The 23,189-nt window shown below is 41.3% G+C and overlaps 10 non-coding genes across 10 annotated transcripts; 2 read left to right on the top strand and 8 right to left on the bottom strand.

The window, feature by feature from the left end:
- The first annotated feature begins 1,360 nt into the window (after positions 1-1,360).
- trnay-gua (transfer RNA tyrosine (anticodon GUA)) lies at positions 1,361-1,448 on the top strand. The gene is given in 2 exon segments: positions 1,361-1,397; positions 1,413-1,448. It is a non-coding gene; the product is annotated as a tRNA-Tyr (tRNA).
- A 105-nt stretch (positions 1,449-1,553) lies between these two features.
- trnae-cuc (transfer RNA glutamic acid (anticodon CUC)) lies at positions 1,554-1,625 on the bottom strand. The gene has a single exon. It is a non-coding gene; the product is annotated as a tRNA-Glu (tRNA).
- Positions 1,626-3,061: 1,436 nt separating this feature from the next.
- On the bottom strand, positions 3,062-3,133 carry trnae-cuc (transfer RNA glutamic acid (anticodon CUC)). The gene has a single exon. It is a non-coding gene; the product is annotated as a tRNA-Glu (tRNA).
- A 283-nt stretch (positions 3,134-3,416) lies between these two features.
- Positions 3,417-3,488, top strand: trnae-uuc (transfer RNA glutamic acid (anticodon UUC)). Its single transcript has one exon. It is a non-coding gene; the product is annotated as a tRNA-Glu (tRNA).
- A 3,195-nt stretch (positions 3,489-6,683) lies between these two features.
- Positions 6,684-6,755, bottom strand: trnac-gca (transfer RNA cysteine (anticodon GCA)). The gene has a single exon. It is a non-coding gene; the product is annotated as a tRNA-Cys (tRNA).
- A 752-nt stretch (positions 6,756-7,507) lies between these two features.
- Positions 7,508-7,579, bottom strand: trnac-gca (transfer RNA cysteine (anticodon GCA)). Its single transcript has one exon. It is a non-coding gene; the product is annotated as a tRNA-Cys (tRNA).
- Positions 7,580-8,379: 800 nt separating this feature from the next.
- trnac-gca (transfer RNA cysteine (anticodon GCA)) lies at positions 8,380-8,451 on the bottom strand. The gene has a single exon. It is a non-coding gene; the product is annotated as a tRNA-Cys (tRNA).
- Positions 8,452-9,195: 744 nt separating this feature from the next.
- trnac-gca (transfer RNA cysteine (anticodon GCA)) lies at positions 9,196-9,267 on the bottom strand. Its single transcript has one exon. It is a non-coding gene; the product is annotated as a tRNA-Cys (tRNA).
- A 2,109-nt stretch (positions 9,268-11,376) lies between these two features.
- On the bottom strand, positions 11,377-11,448 carry trnac-gca (transfer RNA cysteine (anticodon GCA)). The gene has a single exon. It is a non-coding gene; the product is annotated as a tRNA-Cys (tRNA).
- A 2,010-nt stretch (positions 11,449-13,458) lies between these two features.
- On the bottom strand, positions 13,459-13,530 carry trnae-cuc (transfer RNA glutamic acid (anticodon CUC)). Its single transcript has one exon. It is a non-coding gene; the product is annotated as a tRNA-Glu (tRNA).
- Positions 13,531-23,189: the final 9,659 nt, after the last annotated feature.

Below are 23,189 nucleotides of genomic sequence, written 5' to 3'. Positions count from 1 at the left end.
CCAGGGGGCCTGGGTTCTACTCCCGGTATAGGAACGCATGCTCCTTTTTGCTTCCCTCCTCAAAAATCCAGCACATCTTCCTGCACCAGACGTCGAGGTTCTGTCTAACACTTCGCCCCTTCGATAGCTCAGCTGGTAGAGTGGAGGACTGTGGGTTGGAGTGTTGGCAATCCTTAGCTTGCCACTGTCTCATCTAAAACCAACAACTCTGTAGCAATCAGGGGTCTTTACTAGCGGTGTGCCATTGGCGCAATGGATAATGTGTCTGACTACGGATCAGAAGATTCTAGCTTTGACTCCTGGCTGGCTCGCTCTGTGCTTGTTTTTCTCCGGCTTATTTTGTTGTTGTGTTTTTTTCTCTACTCTAAAATCCAGAAGAAAAGGCAAATCTTCAGGCATTCTTCTTTTTTTCCAAAAAATACATATTCTGCACACCCTTTCCGATGTCTAGGGAAGACACGGACATGCTTCGGTATTGTCATTCGTCTCACAAGCACTCCGACAAGCTCGGCGATTAAAGGGGAAATAAACTGCAGGCTGGCAGCCAGTTGATTTTCGAATGAACAATTTCATCGCTACTCTGTAACTGCTTCATTACTTTGAAGGGTGTAATGCCATGTTGTTTTTATGTCACGGGCTTGCCATTTTGAATCCTTATCACTAATTGCCACCTGGACATTGAGAATAAATTGTAATCTGCATTAAACTGAACGAGCGAATAATCAGCAACTTTGCAGATTAAAAATTGGTCTCACTTTCATTATTAACCTCACAATATGTCAATTTTGTACTTTGACAGACCGATGATAGTCAGATTTTCATCTAGATAACGGTTGCAATGTGTGTTTTCAGATGCATGACACAAGTATTTTCACCTGGACAAGAGCTTAATTACCAGTTCAAGGTATCAATTCAGCAATCACAGGAATCTGCCCACATAAACTGAACTCCCGGGGTGAGTAAAAAAAACAGATCCCTTGAATGCATACAACACTATATAATTCAGAAAAACGTCCTTATGGATAATTCTTGTTTTGCCAAATTATTATCACATTGTTACAGTCGCAGACCTAAAGCAACAGGCCACTACAAGATCCTGCGCCCACACTGACCACATGTATGGAAAGTGCGCCAGAAGCCAATGGCCAGTTTAAGGTTTCCAAATTCCATATGGTCTAGCGCTTAGGATTCCTGGATTTCACCCAGGCGGCCCAGTTTTGACTCCCGGTATGGGAACGCATGCTCCTTTTTGATTCCCTCCTCAAAAATCCAGCACATCTTCCTGCACCAGAAGTGACTTTTTGGCCAGCAGTAGAGCTACAAGACCGTGATATGTCGAGGTTCTGTCTAACACTCTGCCCCTTCGATAGCTCAGCTGGTAGAGCGGAGGACTGTAGGTTGGAGTGTTGGCAATCCTTAGGTCGCTGGTTCAACTCCGGCTCGAAGGAGGTCTTTTTTTCAAGTGCTCACCATTTTTTTGGTTTGGAGCTGGCTTTCTCGCAGCTGTTAGCAGAGCTTGAATTCGCAGTCCACAATTGGAAGCCAAAAGAGCTTTCCCTGACGGGGAATCAAACCCAGGCCGCGGCGGTGAGAGCGCCGAATCCTTACCACTAGACCACCAGGGAGGGGCTGGTGGGCTGGTGGGCTTACCTCCTGAAAACAAGGTGTGAATAAGCAGACAGCAATGCTTGCCAATTTCACATCTAAAACCAACAACTCTGTAGCAATCAGGGGTCTTTACTATTGGTGGGCCAGTGGCGCAATGGATAACGCGTCTGACTACAGATCAGAAGATTCTAGGTTCGACTCCTGGCTTCCTCGCTCTGTGCTTGTTTTTCTCCGGCTTATTTTGTTGTTGTGTTTTTTTCTCTACTCCAAAATCCAGAAGAAAAGGCAAATCTTCAGGCATTCTTCTTTTTTCCAAAAAAGACATAGTCTGCACACCCTTTCCAATGTCTAGGGAAGACACGGACATGCTTCGGTATTGCCATTCGTCTCACAAGCACTCCGACAAGCTCGGCGATTATAGGGGAAATAAACTGCAGGCTGGCAGCCAGTTGATTTTCGAATGAACAATTTCATCGCTACTCTGTAACTGCTTCATTACCTTGAAGGGTATAATGCCATGTGGTTTTGATGTCATGGGCTTGCCATTTTGAAGCCTTATCAATAATTGTCACCTGGACATTTAGAAAAAGTTGTAAACTGAGTTAAACTGAAGGAGCGAATAATCAGCAACTTTGCCGATTAAAAATTGGTCTCACTTTCATTGTTACCCACACAATGTCATTTTTGTATCTTGACAGAGTGACAATAGGCAGTTTTTCCTCTGGATAACGGTTGCCGTGTGTGTTTTCAAATGGATGACACAAGTATTTTCACCTGGAAAAGAGCTTAATTACAAGTTCGAGGTATCAGTTCAGCAATCACAGGAATCTGCCCAAATAAACTGAACTCCCGGGGTGAGTAAAAAAAAACAGATCCCTTGAATGCATACAACACTATTTAATTCAGAAAACCGTCCTATTGGATAATTCTTGTTTTGCCAAATTATTATCACATTGTTACAGTCGCAGACCTAAAGCAACAGGCCACTACAAGATCCTGCGCCCACACTGACCACATGTATGGAAAGTGCGCCAGAAGCCAATGGCCAGTTTAAGGTTTCCAAATCCCATATGGTCTAGCGCTTAGGATTCCTGGTTTTCACCCAGGCGGCCCAGGTTTGACTCCCGGTATGGGAACGCATGTCCTTTTTGATTCCCTCCTCAAAAATCCAGCACATCTTCCTGCACCAGAAGTGACTTTTTGGCCAGAAGTAGAGCTACAAGACCGTGATATGTCGAGGTTCTGTCTAACACTTTGCCCCTTTGATAGCTCAGCTGGTAGAGCGGAGGACTGTAGGTTGGAGTGTTGGCAATCCTTAGGTCTCTGGTTCGACTCCGGCTCAAAGGAGGTCTTTTTTTTCAAGTGCTCACCATATTTTTGGTTTGGAGCTGGCCTTCTCGCAGCTGTTAGCAGAGCTAGAATTCGCAGTCCACAATTGGAAGCCAAAAGAGCTTTCCCTGACCGGGAATCGAACCCGGGCCGCGGCGGTGAGAGCGCCGAATCCTAACCACCAGACCACCAGGGAGGGGCTGGTGGACTGGTGGACTGGTGGACTGGTGGGCTGGTGGGCTTACCTCCTGATCAGAAGATTCTATGTTCACTGGAATCTGCCCAAAAAAACAGATCCCTTGAATGCATACAACACTATATAAATCAGAAAACCGTCCTTTTGGATAATTCTTGTTTTGCCAAATTATTATCACATTGTTACAGTCGCAGACCTAAAGCAACAGGCCACTACAAGATCCTGCACCCACACTGACCACATATATGGAAAGTGCGCCAATGGCCGGTTTAAGTTGTCCAAATCCCATATGGTCTAGTGGTTAGGATTCCTGGTTTTCACCCAGGGGGCCAGGGTTCGACTCCCGGTATGGGAACGCATGCTCCTTTTTGCTTCCCTCCTCAAAAATCCAGCACATCTTCCTGCACCAGACGTCGAGGTTCTGTTTAACAATTTGCCCCTTCGATAGCTCAGCTGGTAGAGTGCAGAACTGTAGGTTGGAGTGTTGGCAATCCTTAGCTTGCCACTGTCTCATCTAAAACCAACAACTCTGTAGCAATCAGGGGTCTTTACTAGCGGTGGGCCATTGGCGCAATGGATAATGTGTTTGACTACGGATCAGAAGATTCTAGGTTTGACTCCTGGCTGGCTCGCTCTGTGCTTGTTTTTCTCCAGCTTATTTTGTTGTTGTGTTTTTTCTTCTTCTCCAAAATCCAGAAGAAAAGGCAAATCTTCAGGCATTCTTCTGTTTTTCCAAAAAAGACATATTCTGCACACCCTTTCCGATGTCTAGGGAAGACACGGACATGCTTCTGTATTGTCATTCGTCTCACAAGCACTCCGACAAGCTCGGCGATTAAAGGGGAAATAAACTGCAGGCTGGCAGCCAGTTGATTTTCGAATGAACAATTTCATCGCTACTCTGTAACTGCTTCATTACTTTGAAGGGTGTAATGCCATGTTGTTTTGATGTCACGGGCTTGCCATTTTAATAGTTGGTGATTTTAATATCCATGTTGATAATGAAAACGATGCATTGGGATCAGCATTTATAGACATTCTGAACTCTATTGGTGTTAGACAACACGTTTCAGGACCTACTCATTGTCGAAATCATACTCTAGATTTAATACTGTCACATGGAATTGATGTTGATGGTGTTGAAATTATTCAGCCAAGTGATGATATCTCAGATCATTATTTAGTTCTTTGCAAAATTCATATAGCCAAAATTGTAAATTCTACTTCTTGTTACAAGTATGGAAGAACCATCACTTCTAACACAAAAGACTGCTTTTTAAGTTATCTTCCTGATGTATCCAAATTCCTTAGCATATCCAAAACCTCAGAACAACTTGATGATGTAACAGAAACTATGGACTCTCTCTTTTCTAGCACTTTAAATAAAGTTGCTCCTTTACGCTTAAGGAAGGTTAAGGAAAACAGTTTGACACCATGGTATAATGAGCATACTCGCACCCTAAAGAGAGCAGCCCGAAAAATGGAGCGCAGCTGGAGGAAAACAAAACTAGAGGTATTTCGTATTGCTTGGCGGGAAAGTAACATATCCTACAGAAAAGCATTAAAAACTGCTAGATCCGATTACTTTTCTTCTCTTTTAGAAGAAAACAAACATAACCCCAGGTATTTATTCAATACAGTGGCTAAATTAACGAAAAATAAAGCCTCAACAAGTGTTGACATTTCCCAACACCACAGCAGTAATGAGTTTATGAACTACTTTACTTCTAAAGTCGATACTATTAGAGATAAAATTGCAACCATTCAGCCGTCAGCTACAGTATCACATCAGACAGTGCACTATAGACCCCCTGAGGAACAGTTCCACTCATTCTCTACCATAGGAGAGGAAGAATTGTATAAACTTGTTAAATCATCTAAACCAACAACATGTATGTTAGACCCTATACCATCTAAGCTCATGAAAGAGGTGCTTCCAGAAGTCATAGATCCTCTTCTGACTATTATTAATTCCTCATTGTCATTAGGACATGTCCCCAAAACCTTCAAACTGGCTGTTATTAAGCCTCTCATCAAAAAACCACAACTTGACCCCAAAGAACTAGTTAATTATAGACCAATCTCGAATCTCCCTTTTCTGTCCAAGATACTAGAAAAGGTGGTATCCACACAATTATATTCCTTCTTAGAGAAAAATGGTATATGTGAGGATTTCCAGTCAGGATTTAGACCGTATCATAGTACTGAGACTGCTCTTCTTAGAGTTACAAATGATCTGCTCTTATCATCTGATCGTGGGTGTATCTCTCTATTAGTTTTATTGGATCTTAGTGCTGCGTTTGACACAATTGACCACAACATTCTTTTGCATAGACTTGAATACTTTGTTGGCATCAGTGGAAGTGCATTAGCATGGTTTAAATCGTACTTATATGACCGCCATCAGTTCGTAGCAGTGAATGAAGATGTATCCTATCGATCACAAGGGAGTACCTCAAGGCTCAGTACTAGGGCCGCAACTCTTCACGCTTTATATGTTACCCTTGGGAGATATCATCAGGAAACATGGTGTTAGCTTTCACTGTTATGCTGATGATACTCAGCTATATATCTCAACGAGACCAGATGAAACTTCCCAATTATCTAAGCTAACAGAGTGTGTTAAAAATGTAAAAGATTGGATGACAAATAATTTTCTCCAATTAAATTCGGATAAGACAGAGATATTAATTATTGGACCAAAAAACACTACACAGAATCTTGTAGATTACAATCTGCAACTAGACGGATGTACTGTTACTTCCTCTACAGTCAGAAATCTGGGTGTTATATTAGACAGCAATTTGTCTTTTGAAAATCATATTTCCAATGTTACAAAAACTGCATTCTTCCATCTTAGAAACATTGCCAAGCTACAAAACATGTTATCTGTTTCTGATGCAGAAAAGCTAGTTCATGCATTCATGACCTCTAGACTGGACTATTGTAATGCACTTCTAGGTGGTTGTCCTGCTTTGTCAATAAACAAGCTACAGGTAGTCCAAAATGCAGCAGCTAGAGTCCTTACGAGGTCAAGAAAATATGATCATATTACCCCAATTTTACAGTCTCTGCACTGGCTAGTGGCTTTTGGTAGTTCCTAAGATAGCAAAGTCCACTAAAGGAGGTAGAGCTTTCTCACATTTGGCTCCCAAATACTGGAATAGCCTTCCTGATAATGTTCGGGGTTCAGACACACTCTCTCTGTTTAAATCTAGATTAAAAACACATCTCTTTCGCCAAGCATATGAATAATGTATCTTTTAAATTGTGAGTGTAGTTGCATCTGATCAAAACGTAGACCTATTGATCTGCAGACAAATGCTCTGTCGTTGAGCTATAACCCGTACTGCATTAGCACAAACCACAAAAATGAAGTTATGTCAAGGATTTGTTTATTCCTAATATGCCCAAAGGAGGCACATGGAATGAACCTGGGATTTCTTGATCTACAATGAAACGCTGTGCCATTGAGATATGACCGCATACAATATGAGCACAAACAGGCAGGAAGATATGGCTACACATATTCCTAACCTGCCAAATCCAAAGGGGGCACCCAGATTTGAACTGGGGACCTCTTGATCTGCAGTCAAATGCTCTACCACTGAGCTATACCCCCACAGACTCATTGGACCATAGCCTCACACAAGATGACAGACTCAATTTTGAATAAAGTTTTTGGATATGACAAGCATGCCAGATACAAAATAAAACCTCTCGAGAGGATGTGCCACTGAGTTACAATCACATACAGAATCTTTCTATATAGATATGTTTGCACTTATTCCTAATCTGCAGTCAAATGCTCTCCCACTGAGCCAAACCCCCAAATCTTTGCAGAAAAATGCTCTTTCATTGAGCCAAACCCCCAAAGACTTCTGTGCTTAGAGCCAAAGATTAAGTTACATCCCACGGTTCATCAATATCCAACATTGACTGCTTCACGGTAAACTCAAGTCTTTGGTTACTCCCAATCAGAATCAACAACTCTACAACTCAAAACTTCCAAATAAGACAAGTCCAAAGGGGCACCCAGATTTGAACTGTGGACGACTTGATTACAGACTCACTTTGAAATCATGTCGTTGATTATGTCAAGCAAAGCCAGATCCAAAATGTAGGCCTATTGATCTGCAGACAAATGCTTTGTCGTTGAGCTATAACCCCGTACTGCATGAGCACAAACCACAAAAATGAACTTATGTCAAGGATTTGTTTATTCCTAATATGCCCAAAGGAGGCACATGGAATGAACCTGGGATTTCTTGATCTACAATGAAACGCTGTGCCATTGAGATATGACCGCATACAATATGAGCACAAACAGGCAGGAAGATATGGCTACACATATTCCTAACCTGCCAAATCCAAAGGTGGCACCCAGATTTGAACCAGGGACCTCTTGATCTGCAGTCAAATGCTCTACCACTGAGCTATACCCCCACAGACTCCCTGGACCATAGCCTCACACAAGATGACAGACTCAATTTTGAATAAAGTTTTTGGATATGACAAGCATGCCAGATACAAAAAAAAGAACCTCTCGAGAGGATGTGCCACTGAGTTACAATCACATACAGAATCTTTCTATATAGATATGTTTGCACTTATTCCTAATCTGCCAAATCCATAAACTGCACTCGGATTTGAACCGGGGACCTCTTTATCTGCACTCAAATGCTCTACCACTCAACTATGCCCCCACATCTTTGCAGATAAATGTTCTTTCATTAAGCCATACCCCTACAGACTTCTGTGTTCAGAGCCAAAGATTAAGTTAGATCCTACGATTCAACAAAATCAAACATTGACTCCTTCAATGTAAACTTAGGTCTTTGGTTACTCCAAATCAGAATCAACAACTCTACAACTCAAACCCTCCAAATAAGACAAGTCCAAAGGAGACACCAAGATTTGAACTGTGGACGACTTGATTACAGACTCACTTTGAAATCATGTCGTTGATTGTGTCAAGCAAGCCAGATCCAAAACATAGAAATATTGATCTGCAGACAAATGCTCTGTTGTTGAGCTATAACCCCGTACTGCCTGAGCACAAACATCAAAAATGAATTTATGTGAAGGATTTGTTTGTTCCTAATATGCCAAGCCCAAATTAGGCACATAGAATGAACCTGGGACCTCTTAATCTGCAATCAAACGCTGTACCATTGAGATATAACCCTGTACAGTATGAGCACAGGAAGATATGGCTACACATATTCCTAACATGCCAAATCCAAAGGGGGCATCCGGATTTGAACTGGGGACCTCTTGATCTGCAGTCAAATGCTCTACCACTGAGCTATACCCCCACAGCCTCCCTGGATCATCGCCTCACACAAGATGACAGACTCACTTTTGAATAAAGTTTTTGGATATGACAAGCATGCCAGATACAAAAAAGAACCTCTCGAGAGGATGTGCCACTGAGTTACAATAACATACAGAATCTTTCTATATAGATATGTTTGCTCTTATTCCTAATCTGCCAAATCCATAAGCGGCACTCGGATTTGAACCATGGACCTTTTGATCTGCACTCAAATGCTCTACCACTGAACTATGCCCCCATATCTTTGCAGAAAAATGCTCTTTCATTAAGCTATACCCCTACAGACTTCTGTGCTTCGAGCCAAAGATTAAGTTAGATCCTACGATTCAACAATATCAAACATTGACTGTAAACTCAGGTCTTTGGTTACTCCAAATCAGAATCAGCAACTCTACAACTCAAAACCTCCAAATAAGGCAAGTCCAAAGGAGACACCCAGATTTGAACTGTGGACGACTTGATTACAGACTCACTTTGAAATCATGTCGTTGATTATGTCAAGCAAGCCAGATCCAAAACGTAGACCTATTGATCTGCAGACAAATGCTCTGTTGTTGAGCTATAACCCCGTACTGCATGAGCACAAACATCAAAAATGAATTCATGTCAAGGATTTGTTTATTCCTAATATGCCAAGCCCAAATTAGGCACAAGAAATGAACCTGGGACCTTCCTAAAAGGCAGGAAGATATGGCTACACATATTCCTAAAATGCCAAATGCAAAGGGGGCACCCAGATTTGAACCGGGGACCTCTTGATCTGCAGTCAAATGTTCTACCACTGAGCTATACCCACACAGACTGCCTGGATCATAGCCTCACACAAGATGACAGACTCACTTTTGAATAAAGTTTTTGGATATGACAAGCATGCCAGATACAAAAAATAGCCTCTCGAGAGGATGTGCCACTGAGTTACAATCACATACAGAATCTTTTTATATAGATATGTTTGCACTTATTTCTAATCTGCCAAATCCATAAGCGGCACTCGGATTTGACCGTGGATCTCTTGGTCTGCACTAAAATGCTCTACCACTGAACTATGCCCCCACATCTTTGCAGAAAAATGCTCTTTCATTAAGCCATACCCCTACAGACTTTTGTGCTTCGAGCCAAAGATTAAGTTAGATCCTACGATTCAACAATATCAAACATTGACTCCTTCACTGTAAACTCAGGTCTTTGGTTACTCCAAATCAGAATCACCAACTCTACAACTCAAAACCTCCAAATAAGACAAGTCCAAAGGGGACACCCAGATTTGAACTGTGGACGACTTGATTACAGACTCACTTTGAAATCATGTCGTTGATTATGTCAAGCAAGCCAGATCCAAAATGTAGACCTATTGATCTGCAGACAAATGCTCTGTCGTTGAGCTATAACCCGTACTGCATGAGCACAAACCTCAAAAATGAATTTATGTCAAGGATTTGTTTATTCCTAATATGCCCAAAGGAGGCACATGGAATGAACCTGGGATTTCTTGATCTACAATGAAACGCTGTGCCATTGAGATATAACCGCATACAGTATGAAGATACAGCTACACATATTCCTAACATGCCAATTCCAAAGGGGGCACCGAGATTTGAAACGGGACCTCTTAATCTACAGTCAAATTCTCTACCACTGAGCTATACCCCCACAGACTCTCTGGACCATAGCCTCACACAAGATGACAGACTCAATTTTGAATAAAGTTTTTGGATATGACAAGCATGCCATATACAAAAAAGAACCTCTCGAGAGGATGTGCCACTGAGTTACAATCACATACAGAATCTTTCTATATAGATATGTTTGCACTTATTCCTAATCTGCCAAATCCATAAGCGGCACCCAATTTTGAACCAAGGACCTCTTGATCTTCACTCAAATGCTCTACCACTCAGCTATGCCCCCACATCTTTGCAGATAAATGCTCTTTCATTAAGCCATACCCCTACAGACTTCTGTGTTTAGAGCCAAAGATTAAGTTAGATCCTACGATTCAACAATATCAAACATTGACTCCTTCACTGTAAACTTAGGTCTTTGGTTGACAAATGCTCTGTTGTTGAGCTATAACCCCGCACTGCCTGAGCACAAACATCAAAAATGAATTTATGTCAAGGATTTGTTTATTCCTAATATGCCAAGCCCAAATTAGGCACATGGAATGAACCTGGGACCTCTTAATCTGCAATCAAACGCCGTACCTTTGAGATATAACCCTGTACAGTATGAGCACAAAAGGCAGGAAGATATGGCTACACATATTCCTAACATGCCAAATCCAAAGGGGCATCCGGATTAGAACCGGGGACCTCTTGATCTGCAGTCAAATGCTCTACCACTGAACTATACCCCCACATCTTTACAGAAAAATGCTCTTTCATTGAGCCATACCGCCACAGACTTCTGTGCTTAGAGCCAAAGATTAAGTTAGATCCTACGATTCAACAATATCAAACATTGACTGCTTCACTGTAAATTCAGGTCTTTGGTTACTCCAAATCAGAATCAGCAACTCTACAACTCAAAACCTCCAAATAAGACAAGTCCAAAGGGGACACCCAGATTTGAACTGTGGACGACTTGATTACAGACTCACTTTGAAATCATGTCGTTGATTTTGTCAAGCAAGCCAGATCCAAAATGTAGACCTATTGATCTGCAGAAAAATGCTCTGTTGTTGAGCTATAACCCCGTACTACATGAGCACAAACCTCAAAAATAAATTTATGTCAAGGATTTGTTTATTCATAATATGCCAAAGCTCAAATTAGGCACATGGAATGAACCTGGGACCTCTTGATCTGCAATCAAACACCGTGCCATTGAGATATAACCCTGTACAGTATGAGCAAAAAAAGGCAGGAAGGTATGGCTACACATATTCCCAACATGCCAAATTCTAAGGGGGCATCCGGATTTGAACCGGGGACCTCTTGATCTGCAGTCAAATGCTCTACCACTGAGCTATACCCCCACAGACTCCCTGGATCATAGCCTCACACAAGATGACAGACTCACTTTTGAATAAAGTTTTTGGATATGACAAGCATGCCAGATACAAAAAAAAGAACCTCTCGAGAGGATGTGCCACTGAGTTACAATCACATACAGAATCTTTCTATATAGATATGTTTGCACTTATTCCTAATCTATTTAACTTGATTATTTCAAATGAGTGCAATATTGTTAATGGAAACACCTCTACTGTACAAAGCACGCTCAGTAGAGTCCATTCATGTAAGTTTGGTCACATAATACTGTAGAATTTGCATAAAAATGTATGTCCACGGGAGCACTACGGAAGTCCCGCTGAATAAATTGTAAATGGACATTTTTTTTTAAAAAAACCTCCCATTTGCCATTTATTCAGCACACCCTTCCTAATGGTTCCCTGGACAGATAAATTTTAGCGATTTCGTGGTTGAAGTCTCATCAGCTGTACTCTGCAAGCTCCGAGGAATCCATTTTTGTAAGTTTTGTCCCATAATACTGTAGAAATATGCATAGAGAAAATGTTGGATTTTGGTCAATTTCACCACAAGTGGTGCATGTTCACCAAAATGTCACAAATTTTAGGCAATAAAATAGAAAGTTGCCTACATGCTGGAATGTAAAAAACCGATGACAAACATATGGTCAGACATACATACAGGGCCTTTCTTTAGAATAAATCAATCAGGGGGCCTCTCCTCTCTAGGGAGGTATTAAAATTGTAATCATAAGGAAAAGTTTGACTATTGTGGAACCGCACCATATAGTGTATATAAGGAGATACCAAATAACATTCGAGAGATTTCCTTGCAAGGACTCTCCGCGTTGTTTTCCATAAAATAAAGTCTTGTCTTCTGAGAGAAAACCACTGACTGAGTGTGATTATTCTGTGAACCGGTAGACGAAACTACATCAGCAACTTTGCGGATTAAAAATTGGTCTCACTTTCATTATTAACCTCACAATATGTCAATTTTGTACCTTGACAGACCGACGATAGGCAGTTTTTCATGTCCCTTGAATGCATGCAACACTATTTATTTCTGTAAACCACACTGGCCAGTTTATGGAAAGTGGCCCACAAGCTTGTGCCCAGTTAAAGCTGGCCAGTTCCCATATGGTCTAGCAGTTAGGATTCCTGGTTTTCTCCCATGTGGCCAGGGGTCAACTCCCGGTATGGAAAAGCTTGAACTTTTTTGCTTCCCTCCTCAAAATGCCAGCACATCTTCCTTCACCAGAAGTGACTTTTTATGACAGCAGTAGAGCTACAGAACCCTGATAGGTTGAGGTTCCGATGTCTATGGGGAGTCATGTAACATGCTTCGGTATTGCCATTCATCACACAAGCTCTCGGATAAGCTGGGTAATTATCAGGGCTTACCTCCTGATAACAAGGTGAGAATAAGCAGACAGCAATCCTTGCCATAGTCACATCTAAAACCAACAACTATGTAGCAATCAGGGGTCTATACTATTGGTGGGCCAGTGGCGCAATGGATAACGCGTCTGACTACGGATCTAAAGATTCTGGGTCCGACTCCTGGCTGCAGGCTGGTTATATTGCAGATAATGGTTGCAATGTGTGTTTTCAGATGCAAGACAAAAGTATTTTCACCTGGACAAGAGCTTAATTACCAGTTCAAGGTATCAATCCAGCAATCACAGGAATCTACCCAAATAAACTGAACCCCCAGGGTGAGTAAAAAAAACAGCAATACCGAAGCATGTTACGCTTACAGAAGTGAATTTTTGGCCAGCAGTAGAGCTACAGGCCCGTGATATGTCGAGGTTCTGTCTAGCACTTTGTCCCTTCGATAGCTCAGCTGGTAGAGCGGCGCACTGTAGGTTGGAGTGTTGGCAATCCTTAGGTTGCTGGTTCGACTTCGGCTCGAAAGAGGTCTTTTTTTCCAGTGCTCACCATTATTTGGTTTGGAGCTGGCTTTCTAACAGCTGTAAGCAGAGCTTTAATTCACAATTGGAAGCCAAAAGAGCTTTCCCTGACTGGGAATCGAACCCAGGCCGCGGCGGTGAGAGCGCCGAATCCTAACCACTAGACCACCAGGGAGGGGCTGGTGGGCCTATCTCCTGATAACAAGTTGAGAATAAGCAGACAGCAATGCTTGCCACTGTCACATCTAAAACCAACAACTCTGTAGCAATCGGGAGTCTCTTCTATCGATGGGCCAGTGGCACAATGGATAACGTGTCTGACAACAGATCAGAAGATTCTAGGTTCGACTCCAGGCTGGCTCGCTCTGTGCTTGTTTTTCTCCGGCTTATTTTGTTGTTGTGTTTTTTCTTCTTCTCCAAAATCCAGAAGAAAAGTCAAATCTCCAGGCATTCTTCTTTTTTTCCAAAAAAGACATATTCTGCACACCCATTCCGATGTCTAGGGGAGACACGGACATGCTTCGGTATTGCCATTCGTATGTCAATTTTGGACCTTGACAGTCCAACGATAGACAGTTTTTCATCTAGATAAAGGTTGCAAAGTCAGTTTTCAGATGCATGACACAAGTATTTTCACCTGGACAAGAGCTTAATTACCAGTTCAAGGTATCAATTCAGCAATCACAGGACTCTGGCCAAAAAACTGAACCCCCGGGGTGAGTCAACAAACATGTCCCTTGAATGCATGTAACACTATTTATTTCTGTAAACCACACTGGCCAGATTTAATGAAAGTGGCCCACAGGCTTGTGCCCAGTTAAAGCCGGCCAGTTCCCATATGGTCTAGCAGTTAGGATTCCTGGATTTCTCCCATGCAGCCAGGGGTCGACTCCCGGTATGGGAAAGCTTGATCTTTTTGCTTTTCTCCTCAAAAAGCCAGCACATGTTCCTGTACCAGAAGTGACTTTTTGGACAGCAGTAGAGCTACAGAACCCTGATAGGTTGAGGTTCCGATGTCTATGGGGAGTCGCGTAACATGCTTTGGTATTGCCATTCATCACACAAGCTCTCCGATAAGCTCGGCGATTAACGTGGTAATAAAATGCAGGCTGGTGGGCCAGTTGATTCTAGATTGAACAATTTCATCTCTACTCTGTAACTGCTTTACTACTTTGAAGGGTGTAATGCCATGTGGTTTTGATGTCATGGGCTTGCCAATTTGAAGCCTTATCACTAATTGCCATCTGGACATTTAGAATAAGTTGTAAACTGAGTTAAACTGAAGGAGCGAATAATCAGCAACTTTGCCGATTACAAATTGGTCTCACTTCCATTGTTACCCTCACAATGTCATTTTTGTACCTTGACAGAGTGACAATAGACAGTTTTTCATCTAGATAACGGTTGCAATGTGTGTTTTCAGATGCATGAAAACCGTCCTTTTGGATAATTCTTGTTTTGCCAAATGATTATCACATTGTTACAGTCGCAGACCTAAAGCAACAGGCCACTACAAGATCCTGCGCCCACACTGACCACATGTATGGAAAGTGCGCCAGAAGCCAATGGCCAGTTTAAGGTTTCCAAATCCCATATGCTCTAGCGGTTAGGATTCCTGGTTTTCACCCAGGCGGCCCGGATTCGACTCCCGGTATGGGAACGCATGCTTCTTTTTGCTTCCCTCCTCAAAAATCCAGCACATATTCCTGCACCAGAAGTGACTTTTTGGCCAGCAGTAGAGCTACAGGACCGTGATATGTCGAGGTTCTGTCTAACACTTTGCCCCTTCGATAGCTCAGCTGGTAGAGTGGAGGACTGTAGGTTGGAGTGTTGGCAATCCTTAGGTCGCTGGTCTAATGTGTTTTTTTTCTCTTCTCCAAAATCCAGAAGAAAAGGCAAATCTTCAGGCATTCTTCTTTTTTTCCAAAAAAGACATATTCTGCACACCCATTCCGATGTCTAGGGAAGACACGTACATGCTTCGGTATTGCCATTCGTATCACAAGCACTCCGACAAGCTCGGCGATTAAAGGGGAAATAAACTGCAGGCTGGCAGCCAGTTGATTTTCGAATGAACAATTTCATTGCTACTCTGTAACTGCTTCATTACTTTGAAGGGTGTAATGCCATGTTGTTTTGATGTCACGGGCTTGCCATTTTGAAGCCTTATCACTAATTGCCACCTGGACATTGAGAATAAATTGTAATCTGCATTAAACCGAACGAGCGAATAATCAGCAACTTTGCGGATTAAAAATTGGTCTCACTTTCATTATTAACCTCACAATATGTCAATTTTGTACCTTGACAGACCGATGATAGGCAGATTTTCATCTAGATAACGGTTGCAATTTTTGTTTTCAGATGCATGACACAAGTATTTTCACCTGGACAAGAGCTTAATTACCAGTTCAAGGTATCAATTCAGCAATCACAGGATCATAATATAGATGTACTCTGTTTGACAGAAACCTGGCTAAAACCTGATGATTACATTATTTTAAATGAATCCACCCCCCAAGATCACTGTTATAAACATGCGTATAAAAGGCAAAGGTGGAAGTGTTGCTTCAATTTATAACAACGTTTTCAGGATTTCTCAGAGGGCAGGCTTCAAGTATAACTCGTTTGAAGTAATGGTTATAACATTATCCAGAGAAACAAATGTTAATGATAAATCCCCTGTTATGTTTGTACTGGCTACTGTATACAAGCCACCAGGGCACCATACAGACTTTATTAAAGAGTTTGGTGATTTTACATCCGAGTTAGTTCTGGATGCAGATAAAGTTTTAATAGTTGGTGATTTTAAAATCCATGTTGATAATGAAAAAGATGCATTGGGATCAGCATTTATAGACATTCTGAACTCTATTGGGGTTAGACAACACGTTTCAGGACCTACTCATTGTCAAATATCATACTCTAGATTCAATACTGTCACATGGAATTGATGTTGATGGTGTTGAAATTAATCAGCCAAGTGATGATATCTCAGATCATTATTTAGTTCTGTGCAAACTTTATATAGCCAAAATTGTAAATTCTACTTCTTGTTACAAGTATGGAAGAACCATCACTTCTAACACAAAAGACTGCTTTTTAAGTTATCTTCCTTATGTAACCAAATTTCTTAGCATATCCAAAACCTCAGAACAACTTGATGACGTAACAGAAACTATGGACTCTCTCTTTTCTAGCACTTTAAATAAAGTTGCTCCTTTACGCTTAAGGAAGGTTAAGGAAAACAGTTTGACACCATGGTATAATGAGCATACTCGCACCCTAAAGAGAGCAGCCCGAAAAATGGAGCGCAGCTGGAGGAAAACAAAACTAGAGGTATTTCGTATTGCTTGGCGGGAAAGTAACATATCCTACAGAAAATCATTAAAGACTGCTAGATCCGATTACTTTTCTTCTCTTTTAGAAGAAAACAAACATAACCCCAGGTATTTATTCAATACAGTGGCTAAATTAAAAAAAATAAAGCCTCAACAATTGTTGACATTTCCCAACACCACAGCAGTAATGACTTTATGAACTACTTTACTTCTAAAATCGATACTATTAGAGATAAAATTGCAACCATTCAGCCGTCAGCTACAGTATCACATCAGACAGTGCACTATAGACCCCCTGAGGAACAGTTCCACTCATTCTCTACCATAGGAGAGGAAGAATTGTTTAAACTTGTCAAATCATCTAAACCAACAACATGTATGTTAGACCCTATACCATCTAAGCTCCTAAAAGAGGTGCTTCCAGAAGTCATAGATCCTCTTCTGACTATTATTAATTCCTCATTGTCATTAGGATATGTCCCCAAAACCTTCAAACTGGCTGTTATTAAGCCTCTCATCAAAAAACCACAACTTGACCCCAAAGAACTAGTTAATTATAGACCAATCTCGAATCTCCCTTTTCTGTCCAAGATACTAGAAAAGGTGGTATCCTCACAATTATATTGCTTCTTAGAGAAAAATGGTATATGTGAGGATTTCCAGTCAGGATTTAGACCGTATCATAGTACTGAGACTGCTCTCCTTAGAGTTACAAATGATCTGCTCTTATCATCTGATCGTGGGTGTATCTCTCTATTAGTTTTATTGGATCTTAGTGCTGTGTTTGACACAATTGACCACAACACTCTTTTGTATAGACTTGAACACTTTGTTGGCATCAGTGGAAGTGCATTGGTTTAAATCGTACTTATATGACCGCCATCAGTTCGTAGCAGTGAATGAAGATGTATCCTATCGATCACAAGTGCAGTATGGAGTACCTCAAGGCTCAGTACTAGGGCCGCTACTCTTTACGCTTTATATGTTACCCTTGGGAGATATCATCAGGAAACATGGTGTTAGCTTTCACTGTTATGCTGATGATACTCAGCTCTATATTTCTTCGCAGCCCGGTGAAACACACCAATTTGAAAAACTAATGGATTGCATAGTCGATATAAAAAACTGGATGACGAGTAATTTCTTACTGCTAAATTCTGAAAAAACAGAGGTGTTAATTATAGGACCTAAAAACTCCGCTTGTAATAACCTAGAACACTGTCTAAGACTTGATGGTTGCTCTGTCAATTCTTCGTCATCAGTTAGGAACCTAGGTGTGCTATTTGATCGCAATCTTTCCTTAGAAAGCCCCGTTTCTAGCATTTGTAAAACTGCATTTTTACATCTCAAAAATATATCTAAATTACGGCCTATGCTCTCAATGTCAAATGCAGAAATGTTAATCCATGCATTTATGACCTCAAGGTTAGATTATTGTAATGCTTTATTGGGTGGTTGTTCTGCACGCTTAGTAAACAAACTACAGCTAGTCCAAAATGCAGCAGCAAGAGTTCTTACTAGAACCAGGAAGTATGACCATATTAGCCCGGTCCTGTCAACACTGCACTGGCTCCCTATCAAGCATCGTATAGATTTTAAAATATTGCTTATTACTTATAAAGCCCTGAATGGTTTAGCACCTCAGTATTTGAATGAGCTCCTTTTACATTATAATCCTCTACGTCTGTTACGTTCTCAAAACTCAGGCAATTTGATAATACCTAGAATATCAAAATCAACTGCGGGCGGCAGATCCTTTTCCTATTTGGCGCCTAAACTCTGGAATAACCTACCTAACATTGTTCGGGAGGCAGACACACTCTTGAAGTTTAAATCTAGATTAAAGACCCATCTCTTTAACCTGGCATACACATAACATACTAATATGCTTTTATTATCCAAATCAGTTAAAGGATTTTTAGGCTGCATTAATTAGGTAAACCGGAACCGGAAACACTTCCCATAACACCCTAAGTACTTGCTACATCATTAGAAGAATGGCATCTACGCTAATATTTGTGTTTCTCTCTTGTTCCGAGGTCACCGTGGCCACCAGATCCAGTCTGTGTCCAGATCAGAGGGTCACTGCAGTCACCCGGATCCAGTACGTATCCAGACCAGATGCTGGATCAGCACCTAGAAAGGACCTCTACATCCCTGAAAGACAGCGGAGACCAGGACAACTAGAGCCCCAGATACAGATCCCCTGTAAAGACCTTGTCTCAGAGGAGCACCAGGACAAGACCACAGGAAACTGATGATTCTTCTGCACAATCTGAATTTGCAGCAGCCTGGAATTGAACTACTGGTTTCGTCTGGTCAGAGTAGAACTGGCCCCCCAACTGAGTCTGGTTTCTCCCAAGGTTTTTTTTTCTCCATTCGGAGTTACGGTTCCTTGCCGCTGTCGCCTCTGGCTTGCTTAGTTGGGGTCACTTCATCTACAGCGATATCGTTGACTTGATTGCAAATAAATGCACAGACACTATTTAAGTGAACAGAGATGACATCACTGAATTCAATGATGAACTGCCTTTAACTATCATTTTTGCATTATTGACACTGTTTTCCTAATGAATGTTGTTCAGTTGCTTTGACGGAATGTATTTTGTTTAAAGCACTATATAAATAAAGGTGACTTTGACTTTGACAGGAATCTGCCAAAAAAAACTGAACCCCCGTGGTGAGTAAAAAAAAACAGATCCCTTGAATGCATACAACACTATTTAATTCAGAAAACCGTCATTTTGGATAAATCTTGTTTTGCCAAATTATTATCACATTGTTACAGTCGCAGACCTAAAGCAACAGGCCACTACAAGATCCTGCGCCCACACTGACCACATGTATGGAAAGTGCGCCACTGGCCAGTTTAAGGTGTCCAAATCACATTTGGTCTAACGGTTAGGATTCCTGGTTTTCACCCAGGCGGCCTGGGTTCGACTCCCGGTATGGGAGCGCATGCTTCTTTTTGCTTCCCTCCTCAAAAATACAGCACATCTTCCTGCACCAGATGTCGAGGTTCTGTCTAACACTTTGCCCCTTCGATAGCTCAGCTGGTAGAGCGGAGGACTGTAGGTTGGAGTCTTGGCAATCCTTAGGTCGCTGGCTCGAAGGAGGTCTTTTTTTCAAGTGTTCACCATTTTTTTGGTTTGGAGCTGGCTTTCTCGCAGCTGTTAGCAGAGCTTGAATTCGCAGTCCACAATTGGAAGCCAAAAGAGATTTCCCTGACCGGAAATCGAACTCGGGCCGCGGCAGTGAGAGCGCCGAATCCTAACCACTAGACCACCAGGGAGGGGATGGTGGGCTGGTGGGCTGGTAGGCTTACCTACTGATAACAAGGTGAGAATAAGCAGACAGCAATGCTTGCCACTGTCACATCTAAAACCAACAACTCTGTAGCAATCAGGGGTCTTTACTATTGGTGGGCCAGTTATTCTTTGTTATGACAGCCAATCACGTTCCCGGCTGCAACCATGAAATTTATGTTTTAGCCAATCGGCGCTCGTATAGCAACCGCGAAGTAGCCAATCAGCGCTCGTATCGTAACTGCGAATTAGCCAATCAGCGCTCGTATTGCAACCGTGATTCCCCCCAGTAACAAGAGAGAAAGAAAGAAAGTGAAATTCAGCCAAGTATGGTGACCCATACTCAGAATTTGTGCTCTGCATTTAACCCATCCGAAATGCACACACACAGAGCAGTGAACACACACACACACACTGTGAGCACACACCCGGAGCAGTGGGCAGCCATTTATGCTGCAGCGCCCGGGGAGCAGTTGGGGGTTCAATGCCTTGCTCAAGGGCACCTAAGTCGTGGTATTGAAGGTGGAGAGAGAACTGTACCTACAATTCTCCACCCACCCACAATTCCTGCCGGCCCGGGACTCGAACTCACATCCTTTCAATTGGGAGTCCAACTCTCTAACCATTAGGCCACGACTTCCCAGACAACAAGCAATTAGCCAATCAGCACTCGTATTGCAACCGTGATTCCGCCCAGTAACAACAAGAAATTGACCAATCAGCGCTCGTTCCTCATCCGTGATTCTTCGTAGTAACAACAAGTTATCAACAACAATTGATAACGTCAAGAACCCCCGGAGACTTGCGGATCACGGCTGAAGAAGAAGATAACGGTCATCGATTAATTTCTAACCAACATTTGCAATGTAAGTGAATCTTTTATCAATAAAAAAGTAACACTTACAATACTGGTGCACAAATATGCATTAATTTATACTTAACGAATGCACAGATAATCATGAGTTAATGTAAACGAATGAAGGACTAACTTAAACCATTAATTAATGATTACTACATCAGCAACTAATAAACATTCTATATGTTTCATAGATAAATTGATAAATACAATTTTATTAGTTAAATTTACTTTAATGTATTAGTTCCTTAATAACATTATATTAACTAATGACGTAAATGTATATTTTAATTACTACAGTGGCCAAAGCTTTTTACTTCAACTTCCAGTTGTCAGCTTTAATTAATCATGAGCTAATGATTTTCAAAGGAATCATGTTATGACTTTACATGTTGAGGTAAAGAGCTATTAACATATTGTTAAAATGTTATTGTGGTTATGGATTTTTTTTTAATTAGTCATGTACCTCAACAAGTAAAGTTAAAGTAATAACATAATGATATCTTTACAAATTATTATCTAATGATTCATTATTGATATAATTTTACACTGTTAGTTAATATAATATGTTATTAAGGAATGGATACATTATGACACATTTAACTAATAACAACAATTTATTGATTTCTTTATCTATGAATCATATAAAATGTTCATTTGTTGCCAATGCAGTAATAATTAATAAATGGTTTGGTCCTTAATGAGTTATATATTAAGTCATGATTATCTGTGCATGAATTAAGCATGAATTAATGCATTTAATTGTATTTATTTATTGCATACTAGTGCCAGCATATTGTAAAGTGAGTTGTGTTTTTATGTTAAAATAAAAATAAAGTGTCAAATATATAAAGTTGTTTTGAATGAATAACCTGTAGTTCAGACAAGCTAATAATTCAGCTAATCAATGTAAAATATTATAATAAAAAAAAAGTATTTCATATTTTTGTAGATTAGTCGACCAAGCAGAATATAAAGTATATTAAGTTACAGTTTTACCAGCTGCAACATTAAAACGATTCTAACACATTAATGCATTACTTGTTATAATGCAATAATATAGTATGCATTATGCTTCTACTTTTAGTACTTTAAGTATATTTTGATTCTAGAATTTTGAATGTATGATCTTTACTTGTAATAGAGCAGACAAATTTGTGAAAAATTTGTCTTTAAAAAGGAGATCACATAGAATAGACTGAACTTTCCCTTCCCTGTCTCAGGTGGGACAAAAGTTATATTTTAATGTATAATAATTATCTGAAAAATTACCTCTTACTCTGGGATAATTCTGATATGTTAGCCAACATTTTTAGCCTGTAGGAAAATATATACACAAACAAAGCATAATATAAAATCAACATTAAAAGGTGATCATAAGTAAATATAGTTCACTTTTTTTAATTTAGATGGAACCTCGCTTCAGGAGACGGGCTGATGGAAGCCTGAATCTGACGGATACAGTGGAAGCGTCAAAGGTGAAGGAAGCCAACAAAGGAAAGTCATACACAAGACCCCTGCCCCCGGAGAAAGTGCTGGACAAAGCCAGGAAAAGTTTAAGTGAGCACCATGGAGATCTGTCTAACAGAAAGCACCTGTTGGGTTTCTTTGAAATCCAGTTTGGTGTATTTCGTGGGCAAACATTTAGGTGGGTGGCTGAAAATGCCCTGGGGTATGCTGCTTATCTGGTGGCAGCTATGAAGAGGGACCCCACAGGAGGCAGCAAAGACTCCCAAGAACATGCCCACAACAAGGGGAGTTTCAGGGAGTATATTGAGCTCTTTCCTTCTGGCAGAATTGCCATTGCCATGAAGGAAGAGCAATATGCTGGGAAAGCTCCCCAGCATGCTGCTGACTCCCAGCACTCTGCCCCCACAGAGTTCACCACCCCCACCCAGCACGCTACCACCACCCATACTTCTACTGCCTCTCTCCGCTCCCTCTTGGTTAGGAAGTTGCCTAACCAAAAAAACTTGAACAAGGCTGTAAAAAGACTGGTTTCCCCCCTCAAAGTCGCACCTTGTAAGCAAACATTTATTTGTATAACACTTTTTTGGTTTGTTTAGCATTTATTGCTGTTCAGTAGTCATGTTTATCTGTTTGTCCTGTGTTTTTTTTGTAGCTTTGGCCCAGGCACGTGCGCGGCCCTCAGCCACCCTCACCTGTCCGACTGTGTCCCTTGAGACAGCCACAGGACCCTCAGCCAACCTCACCTGTCCGACTGTGTCCCTTGAGACAGCCACAGGGCCCTCAGCCACCCTCACCTGTCCGACTGTGTCCCTTGAGACAGCCACAGGACCCTCAGCCACCCTCACCTGTCCGACTGTGTCCC

Source organism: Carassius carassius, chromosome 38, assembly GCF_963082965.1.
Source record: "Carassius carassius chromosome 38, fCarCar2.1, whole genome shotgun sequence".
NCBI classification, from domain to species: Eukaryota; Metazoa; Chordata; class Actinopteri; order Cypriniformes; family Cyprinidae; genus Carassius; species Carassius carassius.
Note: the sequence above shows the minus strand (reverse complement) of the source record. Positions and strands in the feature narration are given on the sequence as shown.